At 50.8% G+C, this 18,713-nt stretch overlaps 2 pseudogenes; both read left to right on the forward strand.

Annotated features, from left to right (window-relative positions):
* The first annotated feature begins 5,403 nt into the window (after nucleotides 1-5,403).
* LOC149915860 (protocadherin gamma-A2 pseudogene) lies at nucleotides 5,404-8,733 on the forward strand (annotated as a pseudogene).
* A 5,621-nt stretch (nucleotides 8,734-14,354) lies between these two features.
* Nucleotides 14,355-18,713, forward strand: LOC149915861 (protocadherin gamma-A5 pseudogene; annotated as a pseudogene).

The following is an 18,713-nucleotide window of genomic DNA, read 5'->3' on the forward strand; positions in this document are numbered from 1 at the left end:
AATAGGAAGTAGTTAGATCAGTGCGGTTTTGTCAGGGCAATGGTTTCCTTCCATACATAGTGCTAAGACATGTATCATGTACATCATTATCCAGGTTTCCCTGTCATTAGAGACAATGACAGTTCCCTGAGAATACCATTTTTGCTTGATAAACTGTATGTAGAGTGGTGCTTTATGGTTAGAATGGCTTATAATTCCTGCATGCAGTCTCAGTAATGGATTCCATTCTCCCTGTGACCTTGTGATGTAAAGCTCCTTCATAGTCATCTGTGCACATCGAGGGCCGTACTTCCAGGCTAGACGTGGTTCATGTTTTCCATGTACGGATGGTGCATTTACATTTTGAAATACATGTGTTGAACTGGAGGGAACCCTTCCTTCTCTGAATGTCTCAATCACCTGAAGACCGAATTTTCTCTGTAAATGAAAAGGAAGAAGATGGAAGGAAACTGCATACAGTATCTGGGAAACTCGTGTGTCTGAAGGCCCCATGAGAAGGGGCTTAACCTACGGTTCTGTTATTTCTTGTGCCTCCAATATTGAGCCTGCTTTGACTGCAGCCTTAAACTTTGGACTGTTTGCAGGTTTTAGTGTCTTCCCAGTATGGCATGTGTTTATTGTCAGGGATGAGAAATGAAATATTAATGAACCCATGTATAATATCTGCTTCCTTTAAACTCTTCACAACCATTCTGCACAATAGTCTGCTATGGTATGATGAAGAAAAATCCGGGCAACTTCCAAAATGGGCCCTCAAGACGAGGCTTCATCTTCTGATTTCTTAATTTCTCTGTGCTTCCAACAGTGAGCTTGCTTTGACTGCTACCTTACCATTTGTATTGTTGGTAGGGTTGTATAACATCCCTATAGCACATGTGCTCGGTGTGTTGAATGAAAAGGTCTTGAAATTGACTGTTAGTGACATTATGTATAATTTCTGTTTCTCATTTAAACTCTTCACATCCTCTCTGCATGTTATGTTGAGTAAAGAAATGTCCCCTATCCACCCGTGATGTGGTCTTTGCACATGTAGTGGAAAAACGGGCTGGGCTGCTGCTCCTTTGAAGCTGTCAGTGAACAACAAAACTGAAGACAATATACATAGCAGTATAGTTTGGAAACTTCTAGGGGATGCTGTGTGTGTGAAGAATTTGTGGAGGAAAGAGGATTATTTGAATGCAGACTTCACAGGAATGGAGCAGGCTATGCTAGAAGGTAATTGGTATGGTAAGAGATACTTTGTGTGTTTATCACTTTATCTCCATGTTGAATGACATTTGCTGATGGCGAAGAAGGAGATCTGAGCAGTGGTTGGTAAGTCTTTCACTTGTCAGTTTTGCCTTGCTTGTGGTCAAAGTTTTAATCTAGTACTCAGTGTGGAAGAGAGCCTTCAGTATACTGGACAACATCAGGAAAAGGACTTGGATATGCTTACGCTTCCTTCACTTGTTGCTGAATGACGTGCTCTTGCTAGGAACTGGCCGACTGCTTCCATGTTGCATGTGTCCATGGTGCAAGAAAAGGTAGTGAATGCAGAGCAAGGATGGTGAGTGGCTGGATTTGAATGTGAACAGCAGGTGGGTCAGCAATGGTACTGTGTGGGCAATGGTTTGACACAGTTGGTGTGAAGACCTGTAATATTTATTCACCATTTTTTCCCAGTTTCAATGTCTTGCACGGTAACGGTAATCACCTGATGACAAAAGTCGTGTCTTTACATAGAGCAATGCCTATCTCTAATGGCTTATACATCTTGTGTGAAATTTCTCATGTATCTAGATTGTGATGTAGAGTTTGTTCGTAATTGTACTTCTGTTCATAGGCCTTCTTCCCAGGGTGGCTGTGTTCCACATTTCCCATTTTCTGAACGTGCTGTATCCACTTGGAAATGATAAGGTAGTATTGCAGGAACTCCTGCCCTTCTTTGAACAAGTCTCAGCAAACACATGAGGGCAGGATGATATGTGTGACAAAACTGAGGCTGAATCCCTCATGGTTTGCATTGTTAGAGTATTATGATTACATTGACGTTGGACTTGATGATCTTGAAGGGCTTTTGGAACCTGAGCAATTCTGATTCTATGATTCTATGGTTTCCTATCATAATTTGAAAAAGTTCCTGCATTAACTCCTTTTCATCATTTAAAGTTTCGTAGTCACAGGAGATGAGCAGGTGAGTTGGAATCTTTCTGAGTAGTGGAGACTGTTTCCTACAATGAAATCCTCAACTGTGCAGTTTATGTTAAGATTTTCAGGCCTTATCTGCAGCTTTAATTCTTATTGGATTGCAGATGTTGTGGGACTGAATTTTAGTGTCCACGGGGATGACCATTATTTCTTCTTGAGGCGTTTCTCAACTGCATTTCTCTTTGAATGTTTCCGTGTGCTGCTTGACTGATGACAGAATTTCCTGGCCTTATATTCATGTAACTATCTTGAATTCCAAAAATCAGCAAAAATAGTGGGTTTTTTTTTTTGTTGTTGTTGTTTATTTTTGTTTTTGTTTATTATTGTGTTATATGTTCTTCAGCCTTGTTCACGTCAGCCAGTAGCTGGGTATTTTGGGAGAGTCAAAGCTAGTGTAGAATGCCAGAGATGTGCAGGTAACTCTTCGCTCTGTTGCTTTTTTATTTCTCTGCTGCCAGTGGAAGGATTAAAGGGTTGCAAGGTCTACTAGAATTGTGGAAATGAGAGAGTCATTTCCATACTTCGAATGTGTAGAGCTGTATATGACAGAACTTGTGTATATTTTTCTTTTAAAACAGTGGTGCTGTTTGACGTAAGAGTAGGAATGTGGATACTGTCCATGGTGCTGAGAGAGCCAGAGACTTCCGAGTGCCGTGTGTGGCAGGTTGGCTTAGAGTTTGGAAAATTCTTAAGAAGGCTCTGTGTGGCTTCTTGAAAGCAAACCTTCCTGTGTAGATTTCCTTTCACATCTGGTACCAATGCCTGCATCTATTTCTGCTATGATCGTGGTTTCTTTATGCTTAGAGGCAGCATTAGTTCCCCCAGAATCTCAATTTTGGCAATAGTTGCATGTGTGTAACAGGCCTGAGAAGTGAAAGAGAGGGAATGCAGCTGGAGGCACTGACTTCTGTGATGCTGAAGGCAACAAAGTTTGGAAGAGTGTTGTGGGGTAAGATGTTTCCTGCAAACACTGATCTAGGGCCATACCAGATCCCATAGAGTGCTGTCAAATTTCACCTGCATGTACAGCTGGATGCATGTCTCTAATGGGACAAGGTTTACTTCACACCAAGTGCCACAGTGTTTTCTTGCAGTGAGTGAGTAGGTATCTTGTTAGAAACTGAAGTGATCTGAAAGCAAGGGCAGAGTTTTCAGCTGCTCCAGTCTCCAACAATGCTAACATAATAGAGGGAACTGGTGGGTGCGGAATCTAGCCACTGTTGCGACCAAGAGGTTGCAAAAGTTCATCCAGCATTACGCACATCCACAACACCTCAAATCCGTGTGGCACTCTAGCACCACGGGGAAGTGGAACAGACTTGTCTGCAATGTTTGTGGCCACCTCTTGTGGTTGTTCTCATTTCTTGGAGGGCTGGAGACACAGAGTCTGCCATCTCAGAAGCCTCAGGGGAACTCCTGTCTCCACTTCTAATCCGAAAAGGGGGAACTATGTGGATTGAGAACTCGTCTTCCTGATGTACTGGGGAATGTGCATGGAAGAGTCCCATTATGATGTGTTATGGATAGAGGGGAATGACTGTCGACATTGTAAGAACAATGGAAACCACAAGTACATGTAGCACACTGCTGATCGTACAGGGCTGGAAAGCTGAGGAAAAATTATCAGCAGAATGATTGAAAGAATAACCAATGGAGTAGCTGGTGGAGAGTCCGCTTCTGCGAATGTGAGATATTACTTGGAAGTATTTTAAGTTGGAATTCAAAATAAGATGCTCCTTGGTACATGTTAGAGATAACAAACCCAACAAGGACTCATTGCTATCTCCATGATCGTGTTGACCTTGAAGAAGAAATGATTGTTATGTCCCTTCAAGAAGAGATTGCTCACGAAAAGCAAATGAAGATGCTGCTTGAACTGTCAGTGACTTCCAAGTGCTCTGGGAGATGACTTTTTAAAGCAGATCCAATTATGTCCTGTAGCAGAGTCCCCCAGATGGGATAGCTGAAAGTTTGTTTCTTTACATCTAAAAGCAAAAAGATCATGTAGAGCCAAGCTACTGGATTGCAGGAAAAGTTTTTTGGAGAAAGTCTCACGCTCTTCTATGCATGCTGAAGTATTAGCAGAAGATCATCAAGTACTGAATATGTCCATCACCTCTGATGTACTTGTGGCATGCTGGCTACTTGAGGAACACATTACAAGCTGGGGACGATGGCTTGTGTTCAATCCCACCATCTACATGTTGGTGTCATCCCTTGGAGTCTGGAGCACAAAGCCTACCCTGTCAGAGGGCTCAGGTGAGTTTCTGGCTCCTATTGAATCACAGGGCTCCATGCTGCTCATAGGTTGGTAAAGACCTCTGAGGTCATTCATTCCTAGCATCCACCCATCACCAATATTTCCTCCTGAACTGTTTGCCTCAGTACAAAATGTAAAAGTTTCTTGAACACCTCCACTGAACATTGATGGTGACTCCACCCCCCCTCCCTGGGCAGCCCGTTCCAGCACCCGATCACTCTCTTTAACAAGTAGTATTTCCTAACATCTAAACCGAATCTCCTGTGACACGGCTTGAGGCCATTCCCTCCAGTCCTATTGCTTGTTATGTGGCAGAAGAGGCTGACTTCCACCTCACCACAACCTCCCATCCGGTAGGCTGGAGAGTTCCTTACAAAACACGATGTTTGTCCCACGCACTCTGTGCAGTATCTCATTGGATCCAAAGGGCAGTCATTCTGTTCTTCAAATTTCTCTGAATTAGAATCCGAGTGAATGTGATGTCAGTGTCCCCAGACACGTGGGCACTCTCAAATGGACAGATGATGGTGTATGAATCAAGGAAGTAGATGAAATGCTTAAATGACCAGGAAAGAGTGCTATGGTTGGGTTTGGGAACTCCGTTTCCTCTTGTACTTGGATATGTGCATGACACGTGACGTCACTTTCCTGTGTGTCAAATGGAGAATGCAGTGGTTTTGTCTAGACTGTTGACATTGGAAGTATAGAAATGACAAATGTTTGCAGACTTCGTGGCATGTACAGTGTTGGAAAGCTGAGGAACATTTCCTTAAAGAAAAACTGCAAGAAAAGTCAACGAAATTCCCGATGGAGATAGTTCTTCCGAAAAAGAAAGAACAGGGAAAAAAAAAGAAAAAAGAAAAAAAAAAAAGAAAAAAGGAAGGGAGATAATTCTCAGAAAACTTCAGCGAAACAATAAAGATTCTCCTTAATCAGTGTTAGAAATAACGAACTACGGGGGAACTCCGTGCTTTCGCTCTGACCGGAAACACCTTCAAGAACAGAAGAAATATGTTTTATAATTGAGGAGAAAAAAGACTGCAGGAAGCGAAATTCACAGAGCACTATTTCCAGGTTCCCGGCGGCAGAAGCAGCGGCGGCGCTCAGTGGAGCCGTGCGTGCAGTGCCGGGCGTTGGCTGCGGGCGCCGCTGTTCACCGTGGAGGAGAGGAAGGAGCGGAGCGCTGCAGGCAGCCCCGCCCGCTGCGGCCCGGCTCGCTCGCTCGCTCTGTCTCTGTGTCGGCGTCCGGGCGGGCTGCGAGCGGCCCCGCGGAGCGGAGCGGTGCTGGAGCGAGGCAGAGGGGCGGCGGGAGCGGTCGGCAGCGGACGCCGAGACGGATCCAGAGAAGAAGCGGAAAGAGGAGCGTCAGAAGAAGTGGGAGTGGGAGCGGCGCGGCAGCGGCGATCGTGAGGTGTCGGCGGTGGTGCGGTGACGGCGGGGCCGTGCGGGAGATGTTCTTGGCGAGAGAAGGGCGCTGGAGCCGGAGGCAGCGGGCGCTGCTGTGCTGCGTGTTGTTGGCGGCGTGGGAGGCGGCGTGGGGGCAGCTGCGCTACTCGGTGCCCGAGGAGCTGCCCAAGGGCTCGTTCGTGGGCGACGTGGCCAAGGACCTGGCGCTGGAGCTGGCGGCGCTGGGCGCCCGCGGCGCCCGAGTGGTGTCCCGAGGCAGGGAGCAGTATTTCGCTCTGCATGCGAGCAGCGGCCACTTGGTGACGGCCGAGAGGATCGACAGGGAGCAGCTGTGCGAGAGCGAATCCGAATGCGTGCTGCGCTGTGAGCTGATCGTGGAGGGCGAGATGAAGGTTTATGCAATCGAAGTGGAAATCACGGACATTAATGACAATACGCCCAGCTTCGAGGAAGGACAAGTCCTGGAAGAAATTAGCGAGACGACAGCCGTAGGATCAAGGTTTCCCCTACCCAGCGCTCACGACGCGGATCTGAGTGTGAATTCCCTGCAGAGCTACGCGCTGAGCGGCGACGAGCACTTCTCGCTGTCGGTGCAGGCGGGAGCCGACGGCGAGAAGCGTCCCGAGCTGGTGCTGGCCAAGGCGCTGGACCGGGAGGAGGCGGTGTTTCACGAGCTGCTGCTGAGGGCGAGCGACGGCGGCGAGCCGGCGCGGACGGGCACGGCGCGCATCCGCGTGGCTGTGCTGGACGCCAACGACAACGCGCCCGCGTTCAGCCAGGCGGTGTACACGGTGCGAGTGCCCGAGGACGTGCCCGTGGGCTCCACGCTGCTCAGCGTCACCGCCACCGATCCCGACGACGGAACCAACGGCGAAGTGAAGTACATACTGAGAAAAACAACGAAAAAATCATCGAAGGTATTCGAGCTAGAGCATGACACGGGAGTGATAAGGCTTGTGAGAAACCTGGACTTTGAGGAGGACGAAATGTATGAACTGGAGGTTCAGGCCCGTGACGGCGGTGGGCTTTCCGACACGGCGAAGGTGTCGATCTCGGTGACGGACGTGAACGACAACGCGCCCGAGATTTCGGTGCGGTCGGCGCTGAGCGAGATCTCGGAGGACGCGGCGCCGGGGACGGTGGTGGCCCTGCTGCACGTGCAGGACCGCGACTCGGGCGCGAACGGGGAGGTGCGGTGCAGCCTGGGCGAGAGCGTCCCGTTCCGCCTGGAGCGGGCGCTGGACGACTACTACAGCGTGGTGACGGCGCGGGAGCTGGACCGCGAGCGGGCGTCGGAGTACAACGTGACGGTGCGGGCGGCGGACGGCGGGTCGCCGGCGCTGCGGAGCGGCGCGGTGCTGGCGCTGCGGGTGCTGGACGTGAACGACAACGCGCCGGTGTTCGCGGAGGCGCGCTACAGCGCCCGGCTGGCGGAGAACAACGCCGAGGGCGCGCTGGTGCTGACGGTGCGCGCGTGGGACGCGGACTGGGGGCAGAACGCGCGCGTGCGCTACCGGCTGCGGGAGGGGCGGCTGCGGGGCGCGCCGCTGTCGTCCTACGTGTCGGTGCAGGCGGAGACGGGCGCGCTGTACGCGCTGCGCTCGTTCGACTACGAGGAGGTGCGCGAGGTGGAGCTGTGGGTGCGGGCGGAGGACGGCGGCGCGCCGCCGCTCAGCAGCAACGTGTCGGTGCGGCTGCTGATCGCGGACGAGAACGACAACGCGCCGCAGGTGCTGTACCCGCCGGCGGCGGCGCCGGGTTCGGGTTCGGGTCCGGGCTCGGGGTCCGTCGCGGGCGCGTGGAGCTGGGCGGGCGTGGAGCTGGCGCCGCGCTCGGCGGAGCCCGGCGCGCTGGTGGCCAAGGTGGTGGCGGTGGACGCGGACGCGGGGCAGAACGCGTGGCTGTCGTACGAGCTGGCCAAGGCGACGGAGCCGGGGCTGTTCCGCGTGGGGCTGCACAGCGGCGAGGTGCGCACGGCGCGCTCGCCGCTGGCCCGCGACGCGGCGCGGCACAGCCTGGTGGTGGTGGTGAAGGACCGGGGCCGGCCGGCGCTGTCGGCCACGGCCACGCTGACGGTGGTGCTGGCCGAGAGCGTGGCCGAGCTGCTGTCGGAGCTGGGCAGCGCGGCGGCGCCGGCCGAGCCCGCCGGCAGCCTGACGCGCTGGCTGGTGCTGGCCGTGGCGGCCGTGTCGTGCCTCTTCGTCGCCTTGCTGCTGCTGCTGCTGGCGCTGCGCCTGCGCCGCTGGCGCCTCTCACGGCCGCCTCCGGCGCCTTCGGCCGTGGGCGCCTGGCGCGGCGTGCCGGCCTCGCACTTCGTGGGCATCGACGGCGTCCGCGCCTTCCTGCGCTCCTACTCGCACGACGTGTCGCTCACCGCCGACTCGCGCAAGAGCCAGCCGCGCTGCGCGGGCGGCAGCTGCTGCGACACGCTCCCGGCCCGGCCGCCGCCCGACGAGGCCGCGTCGCTGCGCGGGGAAGACGCTGCCGCGCACCGCGCCGCCGAGCCCGACGCCCTCACGGTGAGTGCTGCGACCGCGGCGGTTCCCAATTCACTCCCTCGCTCCCACCTCGCTCGTCTCTTGCTCGGAGTGTTGACTCTTTACCCTATCGCGTTTCCGCTCCCTTGCCCCCCCTCCGAGGGTTCCTTTATTTGTGTGGCTGTTGGCAGTACAACATGCACATGTTTTCATGTGGAATTCAGTATCAATATACACGTTACATTTCTTGCTGTGCGTTTGATCATCAGTGTGTGTGCTGAATTGTACGTACAAATCTTCCTTTGGCGATATCAATGTGCCTGTTTTCACAATGAAACACAATCTTTACAGCTGGTCGTTTTTACAAAGTACTTTGGGATCCTGTTTGTGAGTGGCTTGTGAGGAAAACTGGGCATGTGTTTTGCTCTTTATATTTTGTCAATCTCCTGATGACCTGATAACAACAGATCTGTGTGCGTCTTTGCTATCGCTTTCTATGGCATTTGACAAATCAGGGTTTTATCACTTTAATGTCCAGTTTCATAATGTTTGGGCGGATCCAAGAGTGTTCACTGCCGTGACAGTGCTGTTCACCGTTTTGTTTGATTCAGAATTTTTGCCCTGTTTCTTTTTGAATGCTAAAGGCAGATCTCAGTGTAGTTGATAATACATTCAAGACTGGAATATAATTGATAAGTGTCCAATGGTGGCATTTTTCTGTTTGCATTCTTGCCTTGAATGTTTAAAGCTGTTAGTAGGAAGAATTTCATATTCTTAGGTTCCTGTTAAATACTGCTGAATGAAGTGGTGTTCAGGATCAACTTAGTGCCAAATGCTGTTACAGCTGATCATGCAGCTGAAGTCTGTGAGTGTTGGGAGAAGGTAAGAGGCTGGTATTGAACCTAAGAAATAGATAGTTAGCGTGGTTTTGATATGGATACATTTTGATTTCATAGCTGGTGCAAAGCTCTCTGCTGTTTCCACTTCATTGTTCATTTGTCTATCATTAGAGGCAACAGTAGTTGCCTAGAAATTGTTCATCAAAATTGTTTATGGAATAATTCTGTAGTGCTACAATGGCATATGATGGCAGTGTGAAACCTCATTTATCCTTATCTAGTTTCCTGTATCCCTGTGATGTAGATTTGTTTCACTGTGATTTTCATGCCTGTACTTCCTGAATGGTTGCTGTTCATGATTTCTATTTCTATCCAATGCTCTTACACTGCAAAATGAGTGTGTTGTATTACAGGAAATTCTTCCTTCCTTTGACAAGGTCTCAATCAGCTGTAGACAACATTTTTTTTCTGTGGGGCAAAAGGAAGAAGAAGTTTAAAGAGGATGTCTTGTAGATTATCGGGAGAATTATCTTCTAAAACAGGACAACAAGGAGAGGCTTTAACTTATGATTTCCTTATTTCTGTGTGCTTCCAATCATGAATTTGTTTTGACTGCCACCTTATACTTTGCATTGCTGGCAGGGCTGGATAATTTCCCAATAGCACATGTACTGGGTGTGTTGGGTGTGATGGTCTTGAAACAGGAGGTTAATGGCCCTATATCTAATTTCTGCTTTCCATTTAAACTCTCTACATCCTCTCTGCTCTATGATATATTGAGGGAGAGAATGTCCTTGTATGTACTCCTGTCATGGTTTTTGTACACGTAGTAGAGTAGCAGGTTGAACTACTGGTCCTTTGATGCTGTTTGTTATCAACAAACATTAATGATAAACTTAGGAGTATCATTTGGGAATGACTTGAGTATGTTGCATCTGAAGAGCATGTGGAGGAAAGAGGTTTGTTTGAACCATGACCTCACAGGAATGGACCAGACTATGCTAGAAGGCAATTGGTAGGATAAGAGCCACTTTGTGGGTTCATCACCTTTCTGTTTTTTCCTTGTCTGTTGTTGAAAGTTAAACTAGTCTACAGTGTGGAGGAGAGCCCTCAATGAAGTGGGTGACCTGACTTGCATGTTTTCAGCTCTCAAGAAAAGGACTTGGATATGCTTAAGATTCCTTCAACTGTCACTGAATGACATGCTCTTGCTATGAGCTGACAGGCTACTTCATGCTGTGTGTCTCCATGATGCAATTGAGGGTTGTGAATGCAGAGCAAGGATGGTGAGTGGCTGGATTTGAATGTGGACAGAAGGAGTGTCAGTGGTGATGTTGTGTGAACAACAGTTTGGAGTCATGCTTGGTGCCTACACCTTTAGTATGTATGAACCATTTTTTCCCAGTTTCAATGTCTTGCATGGTAACGGTAATTCTCTGATGATAAAATTTTTCTCTGTATGTTGAATGATAATGCATATCTTCTAATGGCTTATGAATTTTGTATGAAACCTCTCATGTATCTAGATGTGACATCATGATGTAGAGTTTCTTCATAGCTGTTAGTTCTGTTTGTATGCCTTCTTCCCACTGTGGCTTTGTTCCCTGTTTCCCATGTTCTGGACAAAGTATATGCATTTGGAAGTGATAAGGCTGTATTTTCATATCTCCTGGCCTTCCTTGAGCTAGTCTCAAGAAACACATAAAGTCAGAATGTTATATGTGGCATCGAGACAGAATCCCTCATGGTATGGTTTGTAACAGTTAGGATAGTCTGGTTAGGTTTAGGCTGGGCTTGATGATTTTGGAGGTCTTTTCCAACCCAAGCAATTCTGATTCGATGGTTTCCTGAAATAATTTGAAATCTTTCTCATATTAACTCTTTTTCATTTAAAGTGTCATAATCATGGGAGAAAACTAGGACAGTTGGAATTTTTCTGAGAAGTGGTGATTTTTTCCTAAAATGAAATCCTACAGCTTGTAGTTTAGGGGAAGAGTTTAGAGCCCTACTTGCAGTTTAAAAACTGATTCGATTCCAGAAGTTGTGGGATTGAATTTTAGTGTCCACAGCGATGACCATTATTCTTTCTTGAGGAGCTTCTCAGCCACTTTTATCTTTGAATGCTTCCATGTGTTGCTTGACTGATGACAGAATTTCCTGGCCTTATGTCCATGTACATATTTCGTATTCCAAAAAGCAGCAAAAATGGTGTGTGTTTTGTTGTTGTCGTTGTTGTTTTTGTTTAGTAATATGTTATATGTTTATAAGCCTTGTTCACGTCACACACTAGCTGGGTATTTCAGGAGAGTCAGAGCTGGTGTGCAATGGCAGAGATGTGCAGGTAACTCTTTGCTCTCTTCCTTTTTTATTCCTCAGCTCTGGAAGTAAACCTTAGAAGACTGGAAGGTCCTTTAGAATTGCAGAAATGAGGGAGTCGTTTCGACTGAGTAGTGATGTCAAGGGTAAAACTTGTGTATATTTCTCTTTCAAAGCAATATCACTGAATGAAATGTTCCTGTTATCGCCTGACAAAAGTAGGAATGTGGGTACTGTCCATGGTGCTGACAGAGTCAGAGACTTCAGAGTGCAGTGTGTGAGAGCTTGGCTTAGATTTTGGAAAATTGTTGTGTTAAGGAAGGTGTGTCCGGCTTCTTGAAAGCAAACCTTCTTGTCTGGATTTCCTTTCACATCCGGTGCTAATGCCTGCAACTATTTCTGCTATGATCCTGGTTTCTTTGTCCTCAGAGGCAGCGTTAGTTCCCCCAGAATCTTGATTTTGGCAAAAGTTGCATGTGTGGAAGTGAACGAAAAAGAACGCAGCTGGAGGCACCGACTTCTGTGATGCTGAAGTCAAAGTAGTGGAAGAGTGGTGTGGGGGCAGATGTTTCCTGAAAACACTGATCTAGGACTATTGCAGATCCCATAGAGTGCTGTTAAATTTCACCTTCATGTACAGCTGGATGCATGTCTCTGATGGGACAAAATTTCCTTCACACCAAGTGCACTAAGAAAACGGTGTTTTCTTCTCATGTATGGTGTGCAAACATACTAGAAGAATCTGATGACTGCAGACAGCCGAGACAAAGAATGGCTGAAATTATTTCTCTCTCACTTTTGTGTAGATTTTCTCCCTTTTACATGGCTTTGTTTCCCAAAGGCAGAGTTTATTCTTCTTGTGACAGTCACAGAGATTACAGGCAGTGCAAGAGCATCAAGTCTGCCCTTGAAATAGGAAGACTGATTTGTCAGCAGAGTATTTGCCTGTACCAAGTTTCATTTACTCGTATTGCATCAAAGTTAGTGTCTAATTCACTTCCTTTCAACATCATGATATTCAAGAATGACAGTTCTGTCTGTACAAGCCCTCAACCAATAGCACTGCATGTAAAATCATGATACACAAAAAAGAAGCTTGAATTTTCATTGACTTCCAAGTGCTCATTTTAAGGCAAAGTTGTGTCAATGAAACTACACAACGCAATCATAGTCCTCCCTTGGACCTATTGATTCTTTATAATTAGAATCAGAAGTATTTGAAATGACTGAGCTACTGGTTTGTAGGGCGGAGTTTTGGAGAATGCTGCCATGCTCCTCTACCCATTGTTGCAATCTAGAGGTTGCAAAAGGTCATCCAGCATTGCAGCCTCTCAAAGCCCTGTGTCATGCTACTTACATGGGGAAGTGGTAAGGACTTGTCTGCAATGCTTGTGGTCAGTTTTTGTGGGTTGTTGTCATTTCTCGGAGGACTGAAGGCCTCCAAAGGCCTCTCTCTAAGGGCCTGCCCTCTCAGAGGGCTCAGGAAAATGCCTGGCTCCTCATCTAACCAAACAAGGAGGAATTACATGGGTTGGGAATTCGTCTGCATGATATACTGGAGCATGTGCACAGAAGGTTCCCTTAGCAGTGTTTTATGGATACAGGGGAATGGCTTCTTGTAGGCTGTTGATACAGAAACAACAAGAGAAGCCACAAGTGAATGGACTTTGTGGTGCAGAGGCTGTTTCTGCAGAAATCACGTAATACTCAGAAATATTTAGAATTGGAATTAAAAATAAGCATTCTCCATTCTACGTGATAGAAATAAGAGACCCATGATGATCACATTTCCATCTCCATGATCATGATGGCCTTGAAGAAAGAAGTAATTGTTTTGTCCTCTCAACCGAAAACAAATGATTATGAAGCTTGAACTGTCAGTGAGTTGCATGTGCTCTGGAAGATGACTTCTCAAGGCAGAGTTGTGTCAAAGCAACTATACCCTACAGCAGTGTCCCCCAGTTTCTTTCATTACATCTAGAAGCAGAAGTACCAGGAAGAGCCAAGCTTCCTTCCCTGCCTTGCAGAAAATATTTTTGGAGAACACAGCTGTGCTCTTCTACCCATTCTTCAATCAAGTGGAAGAAGAAAATCATCAAATATTGAATTCGCCTATCACCTCTGATCTACCTGTACAAGGCATGCTGGCTACTCGGTAACATGTTACAAACTGATGTGGAGAGCTTGTGGCCAATCGCACCATTTATGGGAAGGGCGCAAGGGAGCTGCTGGCTCTTGTACCATGACAGGAAGGAATTGTTTACATTGAGAAGTACACTTCCTTCTGTGTTCTGGTATGTGCACAGCACATGAAATTGCTTTCCTGTGTGAGATGTAGAAGGTGTGATAGATTTCTAAAGGCAGTTGACATGAAAGCAACAGAAATCAAAAACGTGTGCAGTACTCAGATAATTAAAGACTTTTGGAAAAGTGATGAACATTACATTCGAGAGCGACTGCAGGAAGAATCTCTGGACATCCCCACGGAACTAGTGCTTCTGCAGTAACGGGGTAAGAGTCTGTGTAATAAGATGGAATAAATTAAAAAAAAAAATTCTCCTTGATCTGAATAAGAAATAATGGACTGAAGAGGAACGTTGTGCCGACTGTATGGAAAGGACACAGTACTCTGTCGTCATAGTAATGTTAAGAGCGAGTCGGGCAAACGAAATGCCGGCAATATTAACGAATTGCAAAGAAAATGCAGCGGCGGTTGTGCCGTGGCGGCGGTTCCCGCGGCAGAGGCAGCGGCGGAACTCGGTGGAGCCATGCGTGCAGTGCCGGGCGTTGGCTGCGGGCGCCGCTGTTCACCGCGGAGGAGAGGAAGGAGCGGAGCGCTGCAGGCAGCCCCGCCCGCTGCGGCCCGGCTCGCTCGCTCGCTCTGTCTCTGTGTCGGCGTCCGGGCGGACTGCGAGCGGCCCCGCGGTGCAAAGCGGTGCTGCAGCGAGGCAGAGGGGCGGCGGGAGAGGTCGGCAGCGGACGCCGAGCCGGAACAGGAGCAGAAGCGGAAAGAGAAGTGTCAGAAGAAGTGGGAGTGGGAACGGCGCGGCAGCGGCGATCGTGAGGTGTCGGCGGTGGTGCGGTGTCGGCGGGGCCGTGCAGGAGATGTGCTTGGCGAGAGAAGGGCGCTGGGGCCGGAGGCAGCGGGCGCTGCTGTGCTGCGTGTTGTTGGCGGCGTGGGAAGCGGCGTGGGGGCAGCTGCGCTACTCGGTGCCCGAGGAGCTGCCCAAGGGCTCGTTCGTGGGCGACGTGGCCAAGGACCTGGCGCTGGAGCTGGCGGCGCTGGGCGCCCGCGGCGCCCGAGTGGTGTCCCAAGGCAGGGCGCAGTATTTCGCTCTGCATGCGAGCAGCGGCCACTTGGTGACGGCCGAGAGGATCGACAGGGAGCAGCTGTGCCGGCTGCTGGAGAAATGCGTGCTGCGCTGTGAGCTGATCGTGGAGGGCGAGATGAAGGTTTATGCAATCGAAGTGGAAATCACGGACATTAACGACAACGCGCCGAGTTTCAAAGAGTTGCAGGTGGAGGAGAGAATGAATGAGATGACAGCCCCGGGGACTCGATTTCCCCTGAGTAAAGCCTACGACCCGGACGTGGGTGTGAATTCCCTGCAGAGCTACGCGCTGAGCGGCGACGAGCACTTCTCGCTGTCGGTGCAGGCGGGAGCCGACGGCGAGAAGCGTCCCGAGCTGGTGCTGGCCAAGGCGCTGGACCGGGAGGAGGCGGCGTTTCACGAGCTGCTGCTTAGAGCGAGCGACGGCGGCGAGCCGGCGCGGACGGGCACGGCGCGCATCCGCGTGGCTGTACTGGACGCCAACGACAACGCGCCCGCGTTCAGCCAGGCGGTGTACACGGTGCGAGTGCCCGAGGACGTGCCCGTGGGCTCCACGCTGCTCAGCGTCACCGCCACCGATCCCGACGACGGAACCAACGGAAAGGTGAAATATTCGCTGAAAATAGCGATGGAAATCGCAACGGAATACTTTCAAGTGGAGGCAGACACTGGAGCGATCAGATTGTTGAAGAGCCTAGACTTCGAGGAAGGAGATTCATACGAGCTGCTCGTGCATGCGCAGGATGGCGGTGGGCTTTCCGACACGGCGAAGATCACAGTTTCGGTGACGGACGTGAACGACAACGCGCCCGAGATTTCGGTGCGGTCGGCGCTGAGCGAGATCTCGGAGGACGCGGCGCCGGGGACGGTGGTGGCCCTGCTGCACGTGCAGGACCGCGACTCGGGCGCGAACGGGGAGGTGCGGTGCAGCCTGGGCGAGAGCGTCCCGTTCCGCCTGGAGCGGGCGCTGGACGACTACTACAGCGTGGTGACGGCGCGGGAGCTGGACCGCGAGCGGGCGTCGGAGTACAACGTGACGGTGCGGGCGGCGGACGGCGGGTCGCCGGCGCTGCGGAGCGGCGCGGTGCTGGCGCTGCGGGTGCTGGACGTGAACGACAACGCGCCGGTGTTCGCGGAGGCGCGCTACAGCGCCCGGCTGGCGGAGAACAACGCCGAGGGCGCGCTGGTGCTGACGGTGCGCGCGTGGGACGCGGACTGGGGGCAGAACGCGCGCGTGCGCTACCGGCTGCGGGAGGGGCGGCTGCGGGGCGCGCCGCTGTCGTCCTACGTGTCGGTGCAGGCGGAGACGGGCGCGCTGTACGCGCTGCGCTCGTTCGACTACGAGGAGGTGCGCGAGGTGGAGCTGTGGGTGCGGGCGGAGGACGGCGGCGCGCCGCCGCTCAGCAGCAACGTGTCGGTGCGGCTGCTGATCGCGGACGAGAACGACAACGCGCCGCAGGTGCTGTACCCGCCGGCGGCGGCGCCGGGTTCGGGTTTGGGTCCGGGTTCGGCTTCGGGGTCCGTCGCGGGCGCGTGGAGCTGGGCGGGCGTGGAGCTGGCGCCGCGCTCGGCGGAGCCCGGCGCGCTGGTGGCCAAGGTGGTGGCGGTGGACGCGGACGCGGGGCAGAACGCGTGGCTGTCGTACGAGCTGGCCAAGGCGACGGAGCCGGGGCTGTTCCGCGTGGGGCTGCACAGCGGCGAGGTGCGCACGGCGCGGGCCGTGGGCGAGCGCGACGCGGCCCGGCACAGCCTGGTGGTGGTGGTGAAGGACCGGGGCCGGCCGGCGCTGTCGGCCACGGCCACGCTGACGGTGGTGCTGGCCGAGAGCGTGGCCGAGCTGCTGTCGGAGCTGGGCAGCGCGGCGGCGCCGGCCGAGCCCGCCGGCAGCCTGACGCGCTGGCTGGTGCTGGCCGTGGCGGCCGTGTCGTGCCTCTTCGTCGCCTTGCTGCTGCTGCTGCTGGCGCTGCGCCTGCGCCGCTGGCGCCTCTCACGGCCGCCTCCGGCGCCTTCGGCCGTGGGCGCCTGGCGCGGCGTGCCGGCCTCGCACTTCGTGGGCATCGACGGCGTCCGCGCCTTCCTGCGCTCCTACTCGCACGACGTGTCGCTCACCGCCGACTCGCGCAAGAGCCAGGCGCGCTGCGCGGGCGGCAGCTGCTGCGACACGCTCCCGGCCCGGCCGCCGCCCGACGAGGCCGCGCCGCTGCGCGGGGAAGACGCTGCCGCGCACCGCGCCGCCGAGCCCGACGCCCTCACGGTGAGTGCTGCGACCGCGGCGCCTCCTGACTTCCTCCCTTCCTCCCAGTCTCCCTGTCTATTGGGATTTGACATTCCCCGATTTCACATTTTCCCTCCCCGCTCCAGGCTTCCTTTGGTGGCAGGGCTTTTGGCAATCCAATGTCTTCTCCTCCTATTATTACATCCAGTTCACCTTTTCTTCTGACGTCCCCAGATTGTACTGGCTCTTCATCCTGTCCTCCCGAAAATGTGTAGCTAGTGTTTTGTTCACTGTCTACGGAGTCCCTTTTTATTATTTTGACTTTTGTGTCTACCTACACTTCCCATTGCTAGCAATGTGTTTGATGTGTTTTGCTGTTTCTCAGCGTTTTTTCAATGTCGTGATGACCTCCTATGTATAGATCTGGGCGTATCTTTGCTGACACTTCTTATTGCATCTCCCATGTTGGGATTTTATCACTTTGATGTTTAGTTACATCATGTTTGGGCAGATGCAAGAGTGATTTGTCTACAGCGTCAATGCTATTTATCAGTTTGGTAGATTCATTATTATTGCTTTGTTTCTTTTCGAAAGCTAAAGATGGATTACAGTGTAGTTGATAGCCCTTTCAAGACTTGAATATCAGTCATAAATACCCAGTGTTGGAGATCTTTCCGTACATGTCTTGAATGATTAAAGCTGTCAGTAGGAATAATTTCATATTCTTAGGTTTCTGTAAAACACTGCTGAATGAAGTGCTGTTCATGATCAACTTAGTGCTCAATGCTGTTACAGTCGATGATGCAAGTGAAGTCTGTGAATGTTGAGAGAAGATGGTGAGATGCTGGTGTTGAATCTAACCAGTAGTTAGTTACTGTTGTTTTGGGAAGGGTTAGGGTTTGATTTCGGAGCTGGTACAACGCTCTTTGCTGGTAACAGTGTAATCCTAATTTCCCAGTCTTTAGAGTCAACAATAGTTGCCTGGAAATGAATTGTTCACCAAAGTTGTTTCTGGAACAGCTCTTTAGAGCTAGAATGCCATATTATCCCATCGTTAATCCTTATTTATACATCTCTAGTATCCTGTATCCCTGTGATTTCCTTCACTGTGATTTTCATGTCTTCCGGCCTATACTACCTGGATGGATGTGGTTCATGTTTTACATTTCTGGCCAATGTTGTTACACTGCAAAATGAGGGTGTTGTATTACAGGAAATTCTTCATTTGACAAGGTCTCAAGTTGTAGAGAAGCTTTTCTGTATGATGTAAATGGAAGAAGTAGATTAAGCAGGATGTCTTACAGTTTTTCAGAAGTCTTAACTTCTAAAATAGTCCCACAGGAAGAGATTTCAATTTCTGTTTTCTTTATTTCTGTGTGCTTCCAACCATGAGTTTGTTTTGACTGCCACCTTACACTTTGCGTTGTTGGCAGGGCTCGTTGACTTCCCAGTCGCACATGTGCTGGGTGTCTCAGGTGCGTTTGTCTTGAAACAAAAGGTTAATGACCTTATATATGATTTCTGCTTTACGTTTAAACTCTTTCTAACTTCTGTGCATGATGATACGTTGATGGAAAAGATATTCTTGTGTCAACCCCTGTCATGGTCTTTTTTTGCGTATTGTAGGGAAATGGGCTGGGCTACTGGTCTTTGAAGGTGTTTGTTATCAACAAATATTGA

Source organism: Phasianus colchicus, chromosome 15, assembly GCF_987193195.1.
Source record: "Phasianus colchicus chromosome 15, bPhaCol1.hap1.1, whole genome shotgun sequence".
In the NCBI taxonomy this organism is placed as follows: Eukaryota; Metazoa; Chordata; class Aves; order Galliformes; family Phasianidae; genus Phasianus; species Phasianus colchicus.